The sequence below is a fragment of the Schistocerca serialis genome, chromosome 2 (genome assembly GCF_023864345.2).
Source record: "Schistocerca serialis cubense isolate TAMUIC-IGC-003099 chromosome 2, iqSchSeri2.2, whole genome shotgun sequence".
Lineage (NCBI taxonomy): Eukaryota > Metazoa > Arthropoda > Insecta > Orthoptera > Acrididae > Schistocerca > Schistocerca serialis.
In genome coordinates, this window is record NC_064639.1 from 803,824,524 (window position 1) to 803,841,196 (window position 16,673).

At 50.0% G+C, this 16,673-nt stretch overlaps 24 non-coding genes across 24 annotated transcripts; 12 read left to right on the forward strand and 12 right to left on the reverse strand.

Annotated features, from left to right (window-relative positions):
• The first annotated feature begins 45 nt into the window (after nucleotides 1-45).
• Trnap-ugg (transfer RNA proline (anticodon UGG)) lies at nucleotides 46-117 on the forward strand. The gene has a single exon. It is a non-coding gene; the product is annotated as a tRNA-Pro (tRNA).
• A 613-nt stretch (nucleotides 118-730) lies between these two features.
• Trnav-uac (transfer RNA valine (anticodon UAC)) lies at nucleotides 731-803 on the reverse strand. The gene has a single exon. It is a non-coding gene; the product is annotated as a tRNA-Val (tRNA).
• Nucleotides 804-1,038: 235 nt separating this feature from the next.
• On the forward strand, nucleotides 1,039-1,110 carry Trnap-cgg (transfer RNA proline (anticodon CGG)). Its single transcript has one exon. It is a non-coding gene; the product is annotated as a tRNA-Pro (tRNA).
• A 201-nt stretch (nucleotides 1,111-1,311) lies between these two features.
• Nucleotides 1,312-1,384, reverse strand: Trnav-aac (transfer RNA valine (anticodon AAC)). The gene has a single exon. It is a non-coding gene; the product is annotated as a tRNA-Val (tRNA).
• A 1,468-nt stretch (nucleotides 1,385-2,852) lies between these two features.
• Trnap-ugg (transfer RNA proline (anticodon UGG)) lies at nucleotides 2,853-2,924 on the forward strand. Its single transcript has one exon. It is a non-coding gene; the product is annotated as a tRNA-Pro (tRNA).
• A 613-nt stretch (nucleotides 2,925-3,537) lies between these two features.
• Trnav-uac (transfer RNA valine (anticodon UAC)) lies at nucleotides 3,538-3,610 on the reverse strand. Its single transcript has one exon. It is a non-coding gene; the product is annotated as a tRNA-Val (tRNA).
• Nucleotides 3,611-3,845: 235 nt separating this feature from the next.
• Nucleotides 3,846-3,917, forward strand: Trnap-cgg (transfer RNA proline (anticodon CGG)). Its single transcript has one exon. It is a non-coding gene; the product is annotated as a tRNA-Pro (tRNA).
• A 201-nt stretch (nucleotides 3,918-4,118) lies between these two features.
• Nucleotides 4,119-4,191, reverse strand: Trnav-aac (transfer RNA valine (anticodon AAC)). The gene has a single exon. It is a non-coding gene; the product is annotated as a tRNA-Val (tRNA).
• Nucleotides 4,192-5,659: 1,468 nt separating this feature from the next.
• Trnap-ugg (transfer RNA proline (anticodon UGG)) lies at nucleotides 5,660-5,731 on the forward strand. The gene has a single exon. It is a non-coding gene; the product is annotated as a tRNA-Pro (tRNA).
• A 613-nt stretch (nucleotides 5,732-6,344) lies between these two features.
• On the reverse strand, nucleotides 6,345-6,417 carry Trnav-uac (transfer RNA valine (anticodon UAC)). Its single transcript has one exon. It is a non-coding gene; the product is annotated as a tRNA-Val (tRNA).
• A 235-nt stretch (nucleotides 6,418-6,652) lies between these two features.
• Nucleotides 6,653-6,724, forward strand: Trnap-cgg (transfer RNA proline (anticodon CGG)). Its single transcript has one exon. It is a non-coding gene; the product is annotated as a tRNA-Pro (tRNA).
• A 201-nt stretch (nucleotides 6,725-6,925) lies between these two features.
• On the reverse strand, nucleotides 6,926-6,998 carry Trnav-aac (transfer RNA valine (anticodon AAC)). Its single transcript has one exon. It is a non-coding gene; the product is annotated as a tRNA-Val (tRNA).
• Nucleotides 6,999-8,466: 1,468 nt separating this feature from the next.
• On the forward strand, nucleotides 8,467-8,538 carry Trnap-ugg (transfer RNA proline (anticodon UGG)). Its single transcript has one exon. It is a non-coding gene; the product is annotated as a tRNA-Pro (tRNA).
• Nucleotides 8,539-9,151: 613 nt separating this feature from the next.
• Nucleotides 9,152-9,224, reverse strand: Trnav-uac (transfer RNA valine (anticodon UAC)). The gene has a single exon. It is a non-coding gene; the product is annotated as a tRNA-Val (tRNA).
• A 235-nt stretch (nucleotides 9,225-9,459) lies between these two features.
• On the forward strand, nucleotides 9,460-9,531 carry Trnap-cgg (transfer RNA proline (anticodon CGG)). The gene has a single exon. It is a non-coding gene; the product is annotated as a tRNA-Pro (tRNA).
• Nucleotides 9,532-9,732: 201 nt separating this feature from the next.
• On the reverse strand, nucleotides 9,733-9,805 carry Trnav-aac (transfer RNA valine (anticodon AAC)). The gene has a single exon. It is a non-coding gene; the product is annotated as a tRNA-Val (tRNA).
• A 1,468-nt stretch (nucleotides 9,806-11,273) lies between these two features.
• On the forward strand, nucleotides 11,274-11,345 carry Trnap-ugg (transfer RNA proline (anticodon UGG)). The gene has a single exon. It is a non-coding gene; the product is annotated as a tRNA-Pro (tRNA).
• Nucleotides 11,346-11,958: 613 nt separating this feature from the next.
• Trnav-uac (transfer RNA valine (anticodon UAC)) lies at nucleotides 11,959-12,031 on the reverse strand. The gene has a single exon. It is a non-coding gene; the product is annotated as a tRNA-Val (tRNA).
• A 235-nt stretch (nucleotides 12,032-12,266) lies between these two features.
• On the forward strand, nucleotides 12,267-12,338 carry Trnap-cgg (transfer RNA proline (anticodon CGG)). Its single transcript has one exon. It is a non-coding gene; the product is annotated as a tRNA-Pro (tRNA).
• Nucleotides 12,339-12,539: 201 nt separating this feature from the next.
• Nucleotides 12,540-12,612, reverse strand: Trnav-aac (transfer RNA valine (anticodon AAC)). Its single transcript has one exon. It is a non-coding gene; the product is annotated as a tRNA-Val (tRNA).
• A 1,468-nt stretch (nucleotides 12,613-14,080) lies between these two features.
• Nucleotides 14,081-14,152, forward strand: Trnap-ugg (transfer RNA proline (anticodon UGG)). Its single transcript has one exon. It is a non-coding gene; the product is annotated as a tRNA-Pro (tRNA).
• Nucleotides 14,153-14,765: 613 nt separating this feature from the next.
• Nucleotides 14,766-14,838, reverse strand: Trnav-uac (transfer RNA valine (anticodon UAC)). The gene has a single exon. It is a non-coding gene; the product is annotated as a tRNA-Val (tRNA).
• A 235-nt stretch (nucleotides 14,839-15,073) lies between these two features.
• Nucleotides 15,074-15,145, forward strand: Trnap-cgg (transfer RNA proline (anticodon CGG)). The gene has a single exon. It is a non-coding gene; the product is annotated as a tRNA-Pro (tRNA).
• A 201-nt stretch (nucleotides 15,146-15,346) lies between these two features.
• Trnav-aac (transfer RNA valine (anticodon AAC)) lies at nucleotides 15,347-15,419 on the reverse strand. Its single transcript has one exon. It is a non-coding gene; the product is annotated as a tRNA-Val (tRNA).
• Between the last annotated feature and the right edge of the window lie 1,254 nt (nucleotides 15,420-16,673).

The following is a 16,673-nucleotide window of genomic DNA, read 5'->3' on the forward strand; positions in this document are numbered from 1 at the left end:
TCGGAGCTGGACTGCTTGAGATTGGCTGCATTGCTAGTGGCAGGTGGCTCGTTGGTCTAGGGGTATGATTCCTGCTTTGGGTGCAGGAGGTCCCGGGTTCAAATCCCGGACGAGCCCTACTGTTTTGACCGTGCTGAAGAGTAGGTGGAGCTCACCCACGTTTGCAGCTCTGCAATGAAGAATAGATGCCTGCCGCAGCACGCCTTGTGCAGCTCTACGGTGATGAAGGGACCGTTTGGTATGGCAAGAATCTGACACCAGTAAATTACATTGGTCGATTGCTGTAGAAGAGCCGACAGTAATCTTGCATGCAACGGAAAACAAAGGTTGTCTTTGCAGAACATGTGCACCGTGAGTGGAGACGAACCTCATCTGATTAGCGACGACGACAACTAAAGGATGGGATACAAGACTGAGCGTAGTTAAGAGTTTCTCACTATTAGTGCCGTTCACACTTCAGCAGAGCTGTGACAAGGCGAGTGCAGCGAGCTCAGGAAAGCCAGTATGAAGCGCACTTGAAGTAGTCCTGAAGAAATGGATTATAAATTTTGCCGGCCAGAATGGAGCTACGAGCGTTCAGTGTTACTGAATACCGGTGCACTATGGGAGCAAGAGCATTTGACAGTAAAATGACGCGATATCCGTGTAGCACACGACATTTATTATCCCTGCATAAGCAGACGTGACGTTATCTCGGAAATGGAACCCGAAAAGGGGTTTAAAAAAATCGTGTTTCCGCGCGGGATCGAACCGGGGACCTTCTGCGTGTAAAGCAGACGTGATAACCGCTACACCACGGAAACGACGGCTCGGCTGCTGTACAACCTGGAAACCCGTAGTGGCAACAGATTTTACCCTGCGTAAGCAAGGGCATCAGCTACGAGCTCCCACCGATTCTAGAAGTTGCTATAGTAAAAGACATCGATGAAAACAATCAAACCGCAACAGCCAGGGAGAACACTGGGTGAGCAGCTGCTCTGAATGGTGATACCAAGAACGGAGGCGTCAGTCGTGTGCAGCGCTTAGCCGCTACGAGCAGGCTCGTTGGTCTCGGGGTATGATTCCTGCTTCGGGTGCAGGAGGTCCCGGGTTCAAATCCCGGACGAGCTCTTGCGTTTTGTGCAAACGTGTGGCAACTACCGTCATGCCGGCGGCTGTTCCGCGCATTTCCAGCCCTCCAGGTAAGCACAAAAACCAAGTAGCCGGTTCTGGAAGAGTTTCATGTATCATTTGAGCCGTCTGCACCCTGGTGGTGGGACGTTTGAAATTGATTTAAATGGTAACAGTAGAGATTGTAGTGCGACGAACAAGTGTTTCCGCCCGGAATCGAGCCGGGGACCATCTGCGTGTTAGGCAGACGTGATAACCGCTACACCACGGAAACTGCTACGCTCTGTGCTCCACATCCGACACAACTTGTAGGACGATCACTTTGCGGAAACGCACAATGCAGGTATTTCGCATTCGTATGTAACAATCGACAGCACCCTCGCCTGTCTGAATGCCATCGCGAATAAGAGCCCAAGAAGTCGTCGGAAATGCTCGCGGCCGAGTGCTCAGTAGCATCAGCTACTGTTTCTTTCCGGACGAGGTACCGTCAATTCGCGCAGTCGGTATTCCAATTGATGTCACCAAAAGCAATCACTTCGTTAGCGGCGAGGAGCCTGGGCTCAGCGGCAGCTCTACATGGAGGCACCAGCAGCCCCGAGAGGCCACCGCTGGCGCGCCGGCGCCCGGACCCACGACCCTTAATGACGCTGCAGTCGATGTACTTCCTAATATCGCCTTTGATAGAAGGAAACCAGGTGTAAATCACACAGTATTTTACTGATGATCTGGAAACGCAAATTTAGAATAAGTAGAACAATATATAAAATCTGCTGTGAGGTGGAGCGGCACCCACGCATCGCTCTTCCCAGATTATCGTTGCTGCACGGAATGATTGTTAAGGCACCGACGGCTTCAGAGTTCGTCTCTCGAAGTTTTGCTTTTGCAGTACATTCCGCAATCTCTTCGTTCTGGGTCGTCTGTTTCGCTTTCCCGATCTAGTGTTGCTCACTGCTGTCGACTTCTCTTAACCCCGAGCCGCCACTAGCCGAAAATTCCACACTGCTATCTGGTCAATCTGCAGAGCTCGACGAGGGCATCGCGGTCGTTGCTGAGCTGATGAAACGGCCGAATCTGTAGTTGTTCCCAGATCTCTCCCACAACAACTGCCGCCCGGACACTTGGATTACAGGAGTACGCCACTACTCCCAGCCGGAGAACTGCATTTGAAAGCAGAATAACATGAGCTACACGTAACTCCGATTTCTGTGTCTGACCTACTTTTATTGATTCTGTCGTCGATTTACTTACTACTATCGCTGCTGGACGAAGCAGATCAGGTGAAAACCACACAGTATTCCTGTAACGAAGGGGTAATGGAAATTTAGGTAAAACAATAGCAAAATAAGTTGTGTGGTGGAGCGACACGTACAGTTGGCTCTTCCTAGATGATCATTGCTGCACGGAATAATTCTTAAGGCACCGAAGCGTTCAGGAGTCGTCTTCTGGAAGTTTTGCTTGCAGTATATTCCGCAATCTTTTCGTTATGAGTTTCCCGATGTTCTTTTGTTTAGTGCATTTGCCTTCCCTTGACACTGAGAAAGCACATGACGAAAGTGAAACACCACCGTGTGTTCATCTGCAGAGCGCGATGAAATTATTCACTCTATATTCATTGCCTCTAATATTCTTCCCATCAGGGGTGAGCGCTGCCTTCAGAAAGCGCTTTTGTTTCTGATTTACAAGGAAGTTTGTGTTCCTCGGAGCTGGACTGCTTGAGATTGGCTGCATTGCTAGTGGCAGGTGGCTCGTTGGTCTAGGGGTATGATTCCTGCTTTGGGTGCAGGAGGTCCCGGGTTCAAATCCCGGACGAGCCCTACTGTTTTGACCGTGCTGAAGAGTAGGTGGAGCTCACCCACGTTTGCAGCTCTGCAATGAAGAATAGATGCCTGCCGCAGCACGCCTTGTGCAGCTCTACGGTGATGAAGGGACCGTTTGGTATGGCAAGAATCTGACACCAGTAAATTACATTGGTCGATTGCTGTAGAAGAGCCGACAGTAATCTTGCATGCAACGGAAAACAAAGGTTGTCTTTTCAGAACATGTGCACCGTGAGTGGAGACGAACCTCATCTGATTAGCGACGACGACAACTAAAGGATGGGATACAAGACTGAGCGTAGTTAAGAGTTTCTCACTATTAGTGCCGTTCACACTTCAGCAGAGCTGTGACAAGGCGAGTGCAGCGAGCTCAGGAAAGCCAGTATGAAGCGCACTTGAAGTAGTCCTGAAGAAATGGATTATAAATTTTGCCGGCCAGAATGGAGCTACGAGCGTTCAGTGTTACTGAATACCGGTGCACTATGGGAGCAAGAGCATTTGACAGTAAAATGACGCGATATCCGTGTAGCACACGACATTTATTATCCCTGCATAAGCAGACGTGACGTTATCTCGGAAATGGAACCCGAAAAGGGGTTTAAAAAAATCGTGTTTCCGCGCGGGATCGAACCGGGGACCTTCTGCGTGTAAAGCAGACGTGATAACCGCTACACCACGGAAACGACGGCTCAGCTGCTGTACAACCTGGAAACCCGTAGTGGCAACAGATTTTACCCTGCGTAAGCAAGGGCATCGGCTACGAGCTCCCACCGATTCTAGAAGTTGCTATAGTAAAAGACATCGATGAAAACAATCAAACCGCAACAGCCAGGGAGAACACTGGGTGAGCAGCTGCTCTGAATGGTGATACCAAGAACGGAGGCGTCAGTCGTGTGCAGCGCTGAGCCGCTACGAGCAGGCTCGTTGGTCTAGGGGTATGATTCCTGCTTCGGGTGCAGGAGGTCCCGGGTTCAAATCCCGGACGAGCTCTTGCGTTTTGTGCAAACGTGTGGCAACTACCGTCATGCCGGCGGCTGTTCCGCGCATTTCCAGCCCTCCAGGTAAGCACAAAAACCAAGTAGCCGGTTCTGGAAGAGTTTCATGTATCATTTGAGCCGTCTGCACCCTGGTGGTGGGACGTTTGAAATTGATTTAAATGGTAACAGTAGAGATTGTAGTGCGACGAACAAGTGTTTCCGCCCGGAATCGAGCCGGGGACCATCTGCGTGTTAGGCAGACGTGATAACCGCTACACCACGGAAACTGCTACGCTCTGTGCTCCACATCCGACACAACTTGTAGGACGATCACTTTGCGGAAACGCACAATGCAGGTATTTCGCATTCGTATGTAACAATCGACAGCACCCTCGCCTGTCTGAATGCCATCGCGAATAAGAGCCCAAGAAGTCGTCGGAAATGCTCGCGGCCGAGTGCTCAGTAGCATCAGCTACTGTTTCTTTCCGGACGAGGTACCGTCAATTCGCGCAGTCGGTATTCCAATTGATGTCACCAAAAGCAATCACTTCGTTAGCGGCGAGGAGCCTGGGCTCAGCGGCAGCTCTACATGGAGGCACCAGCAGCCCCGAGAGGCCACCGCTGGCGCGCCGGCGCCCGGACCCACGACCCTTAATGACGCTGCAGTCGATGTACTTCCTAATATCGCCTTTGATAGAAGGAAACCAGGTGTAAATCACACAGTATTTTACTGATGATCTGGAAACGCAAATTTAGAATAAGTAGAACAATATATAAAATCTGCTGTGAGGTGGAGCGGCACCCACGCATCGCTCTTCCCAGATTATCGTTGCTGCACGGAATGATTGTTAAGGCACCGACGGCTTCAGAGTTCGTCTCTCGAAGTTTTGCTTTTGCAGTACATTCCGCAATCTCTTCGTTCTGGGTCGTCTGTTTCGCTTTCCCGATCTAGTGTTGCTCACTGCTGTCGACTTCTCTTAACCCCGAGCCGCCACTAGCCGAAAATTCCACACTGCTATCTGGTCAATCTGCAGAGCTCGACGAGGGCATCGCGGTCGTTGCTGAGCTGATGAAACGGCCGAATCTGTAGTTGTTCCCAGATCTCTCCCACAACAACTGCCGCCCGGACACTTGGATTACAGGAGTACGCCACTACTCCCAGCCGGAGAACTGCATTTGAAAGCAGAATAACATGAGCTACACGTAACTCCGATTTCTGTGTCTGACCTACTTTTATTGATTCTGTCGTCGATTTACTTACTACTATCGCTGCTGGACGAAGCAGATCAGGTGAAAACCACACAGTATTCCTGTAACGAAGGGGTAATGGAAATTTAGGTAAAACAATAGCAAAATAAGTTGTGTGGTGGAGCGACACGTACAGTTGGCTCTTCCTAGATGATCATTGCTGCACGGAATAATTCTTAAGGCACCGAAGCGTTCAGGAGTCGTCTTCTGGAAGTTTTGCTTGCAGTATATTCCGCAATCTTTTCGTTATGAGTTTCCCGATGTTCTTTTGTTTAGTGCATTTGCCTTCCCTTGACACTGAGAAAGCACATGACGAAAGTGAAACACCACCGTGTGTTCATCTGCAGAGCGCGATGAAATTATTCACTCTATATTCATTGCCTCTAATATTCTTCCCATCAGGGGTGAGCGCTGCCTTCAGAAAGCGCTTTTGTTTCTGATTTACAAGGAAGTTTGTGTTCCTCGGAGCTGGACTGCTTGAGATTGGCTGCATTGCTAGTGGCAGGTGGCTCGTTGGTCTAGGGGTATGATTCCTGCTTTGGGTGCAGGAGGTCCCGGGTTCAAATCCCGGACGAGCCCTACTGTTTTGACCGTGCTGAAGAGTAGGTGGAGCTCACCCACGTTTGCAGCTCTGCAATGAAGAATAGATGCCTGCCGCAGCACGCCTTGTGCAGCTCTACGGTGATGAAGGGACCGTTTGGTATGGCAAGAATCTGACACCAGTAAATTACATTGGTCGATTGCTGTAGAAGAGCCGACAGTAATCTTGCATGCAACGGAAAACAAAGGTTGTCTTTTCAGAACATGTGCACCGTGAGTGGAGACGAACCTCATCTGATTAGCGACGACGACAACTAAAGGATGGGATACAAGACTGAGCGTAGTTAAGAGTTTCTCACTATTAGTGCCGTTCACACTTCAGCAGAGCTGTGACAAGGCGAGTGCAGCGAGCTCAGGAAAGCCAGTATGAAGCGCACTTGAAGTAGTCCTGAAGAAATGGATTATAAATTTTGCCGGCCAGAATGGAGCTACGAGCGTTCAGTGTTACTGAATACCGGTGCACTATGGGAGCAAGAGCATTTGACAGTAAAATGACGCGATATCCGTGTAGCACACGACATTTATTATCCCTGCATAAGCAGACGTGACGTTATCTCGGAAATGGAACCCGAAAAGGGGTTTAAAAAAATCGTGTTTCCGCGCGGGATCGAACCGGGGACCTTCTGCGTGTAAAGCAGACGTGATAACCGCTACACCACGGAAACGACGGCTCAGCTGCTGTACAACCTGGAAACCCGTAGTGGCAACAGATTTTACCCTGCGTAAGCAAGGGCATCGGCTACGAGCTCCCACCGATTCTAGAAGTTGCTATAGTAAAAGACATCGATGAAAACAATCAAACCGCAACAGCCAGGGAGAACACTGGGTGAGCAGCTGCTCTGAATGGTGATACCAAGAACGGAGGCGTCAGTCGTGTGCAGCGCTGAGCCGCTACGAGCAGGCTCGTTGGTCTAGGGGTATGATTCCTGCTTCGGGTGCAGGAGGTCCCGGGTTCAAATCCCGGACGAGCTCTTGCGTTTTGTGCAAACGTGTGGCAACTACCGTCATGCCGGCGGCTGTTCCGCGCATTTCCAGCCCTCCAGGTAAGCACAAAAACCAAGTAGCCGGTTCTGGAAGAGTTTCATGTATCATTTGAGCCGTCTGCACCCTGGTGGTGGGACGTTTGAAATTGATTTAAATGGTAACAGTAGAGATTGTAGTGCGACGAACAAGTGTTTCCGCCCGGAATCGAGCCGGGGACCATCTGCGTGTTAGGCAGACGTGATAACCGCTACACCACGGAAACTGCTACGCTCTGTGCTCCACATCCGACACAACTTGTAGGACGATCACTTTGCGGAAACGCACAATGCAGGTATTTCGCATTCGTATGTAACAATCGACAGCACCCTCGCCTGTCTGAATGCCATCGCGAATAAGAGCCCAAGAAGTCGTCGGAAATGCTCGCGGCCGAGTGCTCAGTAGCATCAGCTACTGTTTCTTTCCGGACGAGGTACCGTCAATTCGCGCAGTCGCTATTCCAATTGATGTCACCAAAAGCAATCACTTCGTTAGCGGCGAGGAGCCTGGGCTCAGCGGCAGCTCTACATGGAGGCACCAGCAGCCCCGAGAGGCCACCGCTGGCGCGCCGGCGCCCGGACCCACGACCCTTAATGACGCTGCAGTCGATGTACTTCCTAATATCGCCTTTGATAGAAGGAAACCAGGTGTAAATCACACAGTATTTTACTGATGATCTGGAAACGCAAATTTAGAATAAGTAGAACAATATATAAAATCTGCTGTGAGGTGGAGCGGCACCCACGCATCGCTCTTCCCAGATTATCGTTGCTGCACGGAATGATTGTTAAGGCACCGACGGCTTCAGAGTTCGTCTCTCGAAGTTTTGCTTTTGCAGTACATTCCGCAATCTCTTCGTTCTGGGTCGTCTGTTTCGCTTTCCCGATCTAGTGTTGCTCACTGCTGTCGACTTCTCTTAACCCCGAGCCGCCACTAGCCGAAAATTCCACACTGCTATCTGGTCAATCTGCAGAGCTCGACGAGGGCATCGCGGTCGTTGCTGAGCTGATGAAACGGCCGAATCTGTAGTTGTTCCCAGATCTCTCCCACAACAACTGCCGCCCGGACACTTGGATTACAGGAGTACGCCACTACTCCCAGCCGGAGAACTGCATTTGAAAGCAGAATAACATGAGCTACACGTAACTCCGATTTCTGTGTCTGACCTACTTTTATTGATTCTGTCGTCGATTTACTTACTACTATCGCTGCTGGACGAAGCAGATCAGGTGAAAACCACACAGTATTCCTGTAACGAAGGGGTAATGGAAATTTAGGTAAAACAATAGCAAAATAAGTTGTGTGGTGGAGCGACACGTACAGTTGGCTCTTCCTAGATGATCATTGCTGCACGGAATAATTCTTAAGGCACCGAAGCGTTCAGGAGTCGTCTTCTGGAAGTTTTGCTTGCAGTATATTCCGCAATCTTTTCGTTATGAGTTTCCCGATGTTCTTTTGTTTAGTGCATTTGCCTTCCCTTGACACTGAGAAAGCACATGACGAAAGTGAAACACCACCGTGTGTTCATCTGCAGAGCGCGATGAAATTATTCACTCTATATTCATTGCCTCTAATATTCTTCCCATCAGGGGTGAGCGCTGCCTTCAGAAAGCGCTTTTGTTTCTGATTTACAAGGAAGTTTGTGTTCCTCGGAGCTGGACTGCTTGAGATTGGCTGCATTGCTAGTGGCAGGTGGCTCGTTGGTCTAGGGGTATGATTCCTGCTTTGGGTGCAGGAGGTCCCGGGTTCAAATCCCGGACGAGCCCTACTGTTTTGACCGTGCTGAAGAGTAGGTGGAGCTCACCCACGTTTGCAGCTCTGCAATGAAGAATAGATGCCTGCCGCAGCACGCCTTGTGCAGCTCTACGGTGATGAAGGGACCGTTTGGTATGGCAAGAATCTGACACCAGTAAATTACATTGGTCGATTGCTGTAGAAGAGCCGACAGTAATCTTGCATGCAACGGAAAACAAAGGTTGTCTTTTCAGAACATGTGCACCGTGAGTGGAGACGAACCTCATCTGATTAGCGACGACGACAACTAAAGGATGGGATACAAGACTGAGCGTAGTTAAGAGTTTCTCACTATTAGTGCCGTTCACACTTCAGCAGAGCTGTGACAAGGCGAGTGCAGCGAGCTCAGGAAAGCCAGTATGAAGCGCACTTGAAGTAGTCCTGAAGAAATGGATTATAAATTTTGCCGGCCAGAATGGAGCTACGAGCGTTCAGTGTTACTGAATACCGGTGCACTATGGGAGCAAGAGCATTTGACAGTAAAATGACGCGATATCCGTGTAGCACACGACATTTATTATCCCTGCATAAGCAGACGTGACGTTATCTCGGAAATGGAACCCGAAAAGGGGTTTAAAAAAATCGTGTTTCCGCGCGGGATCGAACCGGGGACCTTCTGCGTGTAAAGCAGACGTGATAACCGCTACACCACGGAAACGACGGCTCAGCTGCTGTACAACCTGGAAACCCGTAGTGGCAACAGATTTTACCCTGCGTAAGCAAGGGCATCGGCTACGAGCTCCCACCGATTCTAGAAGTTGCTATAGTAAAAGACATCGATGAAAACAATCAAACCGCAACAGCCAGGGAGAACACTGGGTGAGCAGCTGCTCTGAATGGTGATACCAAGAACGGAGGCGTCAGTCGTGTGCAGCGCTGAGCCGCTACGAGCAGGCTCGTTGGTCTAGGGGTATGATTCCTGCTTCGGGTGCAGGAGGTCCCGGGTTCAAATCCCGGACGAGCTCTTGCGTTTTGTGCAAACGTGTGGCAACTACCGTCATGCCGGCGGCTGTTCCGCGCATTTCCAGCCCTCCAGGTAAGCACAAAAACCAAGTAGCCGGTTCTGGAAGAGTTTCATGTATCATTTGAGCCGTCTGCACCCTGGTGGTGGGACGTTTGAAATTGATTTAAATGGTAACAGTAGAGATTGTAGTGCGACGAACAAGTGTTTCCGCCCGGAATCGAGCCGGGGACCATCTGCGTGTTAGGCAGACGTGATAACCGCTACACCACGGAAACTGCTACGCTCTGTGCTCCACATCCGACACAACTTGTAGGACGATCACTTTGCGGAAACGCACAATGCAGGTATTTCGCATTCGTATGTAACAATCGACAGCACCCTCGCCTGTCTGAATGCCATCGCGAATAAGAGCCCAAGAAGTCGTCGGAAATGCTCGCGGCCGAGTGCTCAGTAGCATCAGCTACTGTTTCTTTCCGGACGAGGTACCGTCAATTCGCGCAGTCGCTATTCCAATTGATGTCACCAAAAGCAATCACTTCGTTAGCGGCGAGGAGCCTGGGCTCAGCGGCAGCTCTACATGGAGGCACCAGCAGCCCCGAGAGGCCACCGCTGGCGCGCCGGCGCCCGGACCCACGACCCTTAATGACGCTGCAGTCGATGTACTTCCTAATATCGCCTTTGATAGAAGGAAACCAGGTGTAAATCACACAGTATTTTACTGATGATCTGGAAACGCAAATTTAGAATAAGTAGAACAATATATAAAATCTGCTGTGAGGTGGAGCGGCACCCACGCATCGCTCTTCCCAGATTATCGTTGCTGCACGGAATGATTGTTAAGGCACCGACGGCTTCAGAGTTCGTCTCTCGAAGTTTTGCTTTTGCAGTACATTCCGCAATCTCTTCGTTCTGGGTCGTCTGTTTCGCTTTCCCGATCTAGTGTTGCTCACTGCTGTCGACTTCTCTTAACCCCGAGCCGCCACTAGCCGAAAATTCCACACTGCTATCTGGTCAATCTGCAGAGCTCGACGAGGGCATCGCGGTCGTTGCTGAGCTGATGAAACGGCCGAATCTGTAGTTGTTCCCAGATCTCTCCCACAACAACTGCCGCCCGGACACTTGGATTACAGGAGTACGCCACTACTCCCAGCCGGAGAACTGCATTTGAAAGCAGAATAACATGAGCTACACGTAACTCCGATTTCTGTGTCTGACCTACTTTTATTGATTCTGTCGTCGATTTACTTACTACTATCGCTGCTGGACGAAGCAGATCAGGTGAAAACCACACAGTATTCCTGTAACGAAGGGGTAATGGAAATTTAGGTAAAACAATAGCAAAATAAGTTGTGTGGTGGAGCGACACGTACAGTTGGCTCTTCCTAGATGATCATTGCTGCACGGAATAATTCTTAAGGCACCGAAGCGTTCAGGAGTCGTCTTCTGGAAGTTTTGCTTGCAGTATATTCCGCAATCTTTTCGTTATGAGTTTCCCGATGTTCTTTTGTTTAGTGCATTTGCCTTCCCTTGACACTGAGAAAGCACATGACGAAAGTGAAACACCACCGTGTGTTCATCTGCAGAGCGCGATGAAATTATTCACTCTATATTCATTGCCTCTAATATTCTTCCCATCAGGGGTGAGCGCTGCCTTCAGAAAGCGCTTTTGTTTCTGATTTACAAGGAAGTTTGTGTTCCTCGGAGCTGGACTGCTTGAGATTGGCTGCATTGCTAGTGGCAGGTGGCTCGTTGGTCTAGGGGTATGATTCCTGCTTTGGGTGCAGGAGGTCCCGGGTTCAAATCCCGGACGAGCCCTACTGTTTTGACCGTGCTGAAGAGTAGGTGGAGCTCACCCACGTTTGCAGCTCTGCAATGAAGAATAGATGCCTGCCGCAGCACGCCTTGTGCAGCTCTACGGTGATGAAGGGACCGTTTGGTATGGCAAGAATCTGACACCAGTAAATTACATTGGTCGATTGCTGTAGAAGAGCCGACAGTAATCTTGCATGCAACGGAAAACAAAGGTTGTCTTTTCAGAACATGTGCACCGTGAGTGGAGACGAACCTCATCTGATTAGCGACGACGACAACTAAAGGATGGGATACAAGACTGAGCGTAGTTAAGAGTTTCTCACTATTAGTGCCGTTCACACTTCAGCAGAGCTGTGACAAGGCGAGTGCAGCGAGCTCAGGAAAGCCAGTATGAAGCGCACTTGAAGTAGTCCTGAAGAAATGGATTATAAATTTTGCCGGCCAGAATGGAGCTACGAGCGTTCAGTGTTACTGAATACCGGTGCACTATGGGAGCAAGAGCATTTGACAGTAAAATGACGCGATATCCGTGTAGCACACGACATTTATTATCCCTGCATAAGCAGACGTGACGTTATCTCGGAAATGGAACCCGAAAAGGGGTTTAAAAAAATCGTGTTTCCGCGCGGGATCGAACCGGGGACCTTCTGCGTGTAAAGCAGACGTGATAACCGCTACACCACGGAAACGACGGCTCAGCTGCTGTACAACCTGGAAACCCGTAGTGGCAACAGATTTTACCCTGCGTAAGCAAGGGCATCGGCTACGAGCTCCCACCGATTCTAGAAGTTGCTATAGTAAAAGACATCGATGAAAACAATCAAACCGCAACAGCCAGGGAGAACACTGGGTGAGCAGCTGCTCTGAATGGTGATACCAAGAACGGAGGCGTCAGTCGTGTGCAGCGCTGAGCCGCTACGAGCAGGCTCGTTGGTCTAGGGGTATGATTCCTGCTTCGGGTGCAGGAGGTCCCGGGTTCAAATCCCGGACGAGCTCTTGCGTTTTGTGCAAACGTGTGGCAACTACCGTCATGCCGGCGGCTGTTCCGCGCATTTCCAGCCCTCCAGGTAAGCACAAAAACCAAGTAGCCGGTTCTGGAAGAGTTTCATGTATCATTTGAGCCGTCTGCACCCTGGTGGTGGGACGTTTGAAATTGATTTAAATGGTAACAGTAGAGATTGTAGTGCGACGAACAAGTGTTTCCGCCCGGAATCGAGCCGGGGACCATCTGCGTGTTAGGCAGACGTGATAACCGCTACACCACGGAAACTGCTACGCTCTGTGCTCCACATCCGACACAACTTGTAGGACGATCACTTTGCGGAAACGCACAATGCAGGTATTTCGCATTCGTATGTAACAATCGACAGCACCCTCGCCTGTCTGAATGCCATCGCGAATAAGAGCCCAAGAAGTCGTCGGAAATGCTCGCGGCCGAGTGCTCAGTAGCATCAGCTACTGTTTCTTTCCGGACGAGGTACCGTCAATTCGCGCAGTCGCTATTCCAATTGATGTCACCAAAAGCAATCACTTCGTTAGCGGCGAGGAGCCTGGGCTCAGCGGCAGCTCTACATGGAGGCACCAGCAGCCCCGAGAGGCCACCGCTGGCGCGCCGGCGCCCGGACCCACGACCCTTAATGACGCTGCAGTCGATGTACTTCCTAATATCGCCTTTGATAGAAGGAAACCAGGTGTAAATCACACAGTATTTTACTGATGATCTGGAAACGCAAATTTAGAATAAGTAGAACAATATATAAAATCTGCTGTGAGGTGGAGCGGCACCCACGCATCGCTCTTCCCAGATTATCGTTGCTGCACGGAATGATTGTTAAGGCACCGACGGCTTCAGAGTTCGTCTCTCGAAGTTTTGCTTTTGCAGTACATTCCGCAATCTCTTCGTTCTGGGTCGTCTGTTTCGCTTTCCCGATCTAGTGTTGCTCACTGCTGTCGACTTCTCTTAACCCCGAGCCGCCACTAGCCGAAAATTCCACACTGCTATCTGGTCAATCTGCAGAGCTCGACGAGGGCATCGCGGTCGTTGCTGAGCTGATGAAACGGCCGAATCTGTAGTTGTTCCCAGATCTCTCCCACAACAACTGCCGCCCGGACACTTGGATTACAGGAGTACGCCACTACTCCCAGCCGGAGAACTGCATTTGAAAGCAGAATAACATGAGCTACACGTAACTCCGATTTCTGTGTCTGACCTACTTTTATTGATTCTGTCGTCGATTTACTTACTACTATCGCTGCTGGACGAAGCAGATCAGGTGAAAACCACACAGTATTCCTGTAACGAAGGGGTAATGGAAATTTAGGTAAAACAATAGCAAAATAAGTTGTGTGGTGGAGCGACACGTACAGTTGGCTCTTCCTAGATGATCATTGCTGCACGGAATAATTCTTAAGGCACCGAAGCGTTCAGGAGTCGTCTTCTGGAAGTTTTGCTTGCAGTATATTCCGCAATCTTTTCGTTATGAGTTTCCCGATGTTCTTTTGTTTAGTGCATTTGCCTTCCCTTGACACTGAGAAAGCACATGACGAAAGTGAAACACCACCGTGTGTTCATCTGCAGAGCGCGATGAAATTATTCACTCTATATTCATTGCCTCTAATATTCTTCCCATCAGGGGTGAGCGCTGCCTTCAGAAAGCGCTTTTGTTTCTGATTTACAAGGAAGTTTGTGTTCCTCGGAGCTGGACTGCTTGAGATTGGCTGCATTGCTAGTGGCAGGTGGCTCGTTGGTCTAGGGGTATGATTCCTGCTTTGGGTGCAGGAGGTCCCGGGTTCAAATCCCGGACGAGCCCTACTGTTTTGACCGTGCTGAAGAGTAGGTGGAGCTCACCCACGTTTGCAGCTCTGCAATGAAGAATAGATGCCTGCCGCAGCACGCCTTGTGCAGCTCTACGGTGATGAAGGGACCGTTTGGTATGGCAAGAATCTGACACCAGTAAATTACATTGGTCGATTGCTGTAGAAGAGCCGACAGTAATCTTGCATGCAACGGAAAACAAAGGTTGTCTTTTCAGAACATGTGCACCGTGAGTGGAGACGAACCTCATCTGATTAGCGACGACGACAACTAAAGGATGGGATACAAGACTGAGCGTAGTTAAGAGTTTCTCACTATTAGTGCCGTTCACACTTCAGCAGAGCTGTGACAAGGCGAGTGCAGCGAGCTCAGGAAAGCCAGTATGAAGCGCACTTGAAGTAGTCCTGAAGAAATGGATTATAAATTTTGCCGGCCAGAATGGAGCTACGAGCGTTCAGTGTTACTGAATACCGGTGCACTATGGGAGCAAGAGCATTTGACAGTAAAATGACGCGATATCCGTGTAGCACACGACATTTATTATCCCTGCATAAGCAGACGTGACGTTATCTCGGAAATGGAACCCGAAAAGGGGTTTAAAAAAATCGTGTTTCCGCGCGGGATCGAACCGGGGACCTTCTGCGTGTAAAGCAGACGTGATAACCGCTACACCACGGAAACGACGGCTCAGCTGCTGTACAACCTGGAAACCCGTAGTGGCAACAGATTTTACCCTGCGTAAGCAAGGGCATCGGCTACGAGCTCCCACCGATTCTAGAAGTTGCTATAGTAAAAGACATCGATGAAAACAATCAAACCGCAACAGCCAGGGAGAACACTGGGTGAGCAGCTGCTCTGAATGGTGATACCAAGAACGGAGGCGTCAGTCGTGTGCAGCGCTGAGCCGCTACGAGCAGGCTCGTTGGTCTAGGGGTATGATTCCTGCTTCGGGTGCAGGAGGTCCCGGGTTCAAATCCCGGACGAGCTCTTGCGTTTTGTGCAAACGTGTGGCAACTACCGTCATGCCGGCGGCTGTTCCGCGCATTTCCAGCCCTCCAGGTAAGCACAAAAACCAAGTAGCCGGTTCTGGAAGAGTTTCATGTATCATTTGAGCCGTCTGCACCCTGGTGGTGGGACGTTTGAAATTGATTTAAATGGTAACAGTAGAGATTGTAGTGCGACGAACAAGTGTTTCCGCCCGGAATCGAGCCGGGGACCATCTGCGTGTTAGGCAGACGTGATAACCGCTACACCACGGAAACTGCTACGCTCTGTGCTCCACATCCGACACAACTTGTAGGACGATCACTTTGCGGAAACGCACAATGCAGGTATTTCGCATTCGTATGTAACAATCGACAGCACCCTCGCCTGTCTGAATGCCATCGCGAATAAGAGCCCAAGAAGTCGTCGGAAATGCTCGCGGCCGAGTGCTCAGTAGCATCAGCTACTGTTTCTTTCCGGACGAGGTACCGTCAATTCGCGCAGTCGCTATTCCAATTGATGTCACCAAAAGCAATCACTTCGTTAGCGGCGAGGAGCCTGGGCTCAGCGGCAGCTCTACATGGAGGCACCAGCAGCCCCGAGAGGCCACCGCTGGCGCGCCGGCGCCCGGACCCACGACCCTTAATGACGCTGCAGTCGATGTACTTCCTAATATCGCCTTTGATAGAAGGAAACCAGGTGTAAATCACACAGTATTTTACTGATGATCTGGAAACGCAAATTTAGAATAAGTAGAACAATATATAAAATCTGCTGTGAGGTGGAGCGGCACCCACGCATCGCTCTTCCCAGATTATCGTTGCTGCACGGAATGATTGTTAAGGCACCGACGGCTTCAGAGTTCGTCTCTCGAAGTTTTGCTTTTGCAGTACATTCCGCAATCTCTTCGTTCTGGGTCGTCTGTTTCGCTTTCCCGATCTAGTGTTGCTCACTGCTGTCGACTTCTCTTAACCCCGAGCCGCCACTAGCCGAAAATTCCACACTGTTATCTGGTCAATCTGCAGAGCTCGACGAGGGCATCGCGGTCGTTGCTGAGCTGATGAAACGGCCGAATCTGTAGTTGTTCCCAGATCTCTCCCACAACAACTGCCGCCCGGACACTTGGATTACAGGAGTACGCCACTACTCCCAGCCGGAGAACTGCATTTGAAAGCAGAATAACATGAGCTACACGTAACTCCGATTTCTGTGTCTGACCTACTTTTATTGATTCTGTCGTCGATTTACTTACTACTATCGCTGCTGGACGAAGCAGATCAGGTGAAAACCACACAGTATTCCTGTAACGAAGGGGTAATGGAAATTTAGGTAAAACAATAGCAAAATAAGTTGTGTGGTGGAGCGACACGTACAGTTGGCTCTTCCTAGATGATCATTGCTGCACGGAATAATTCTTAAGGCACCGAAGCGTTCAGGAGTCGTCTTCTGGAAGTTTTGCTTGCAGTATATTCCGCAATCTTTTCGTTATGAGTTTCCCGCTGTTCTTTTGTTTAGTGCATTTGCCTTCCCTT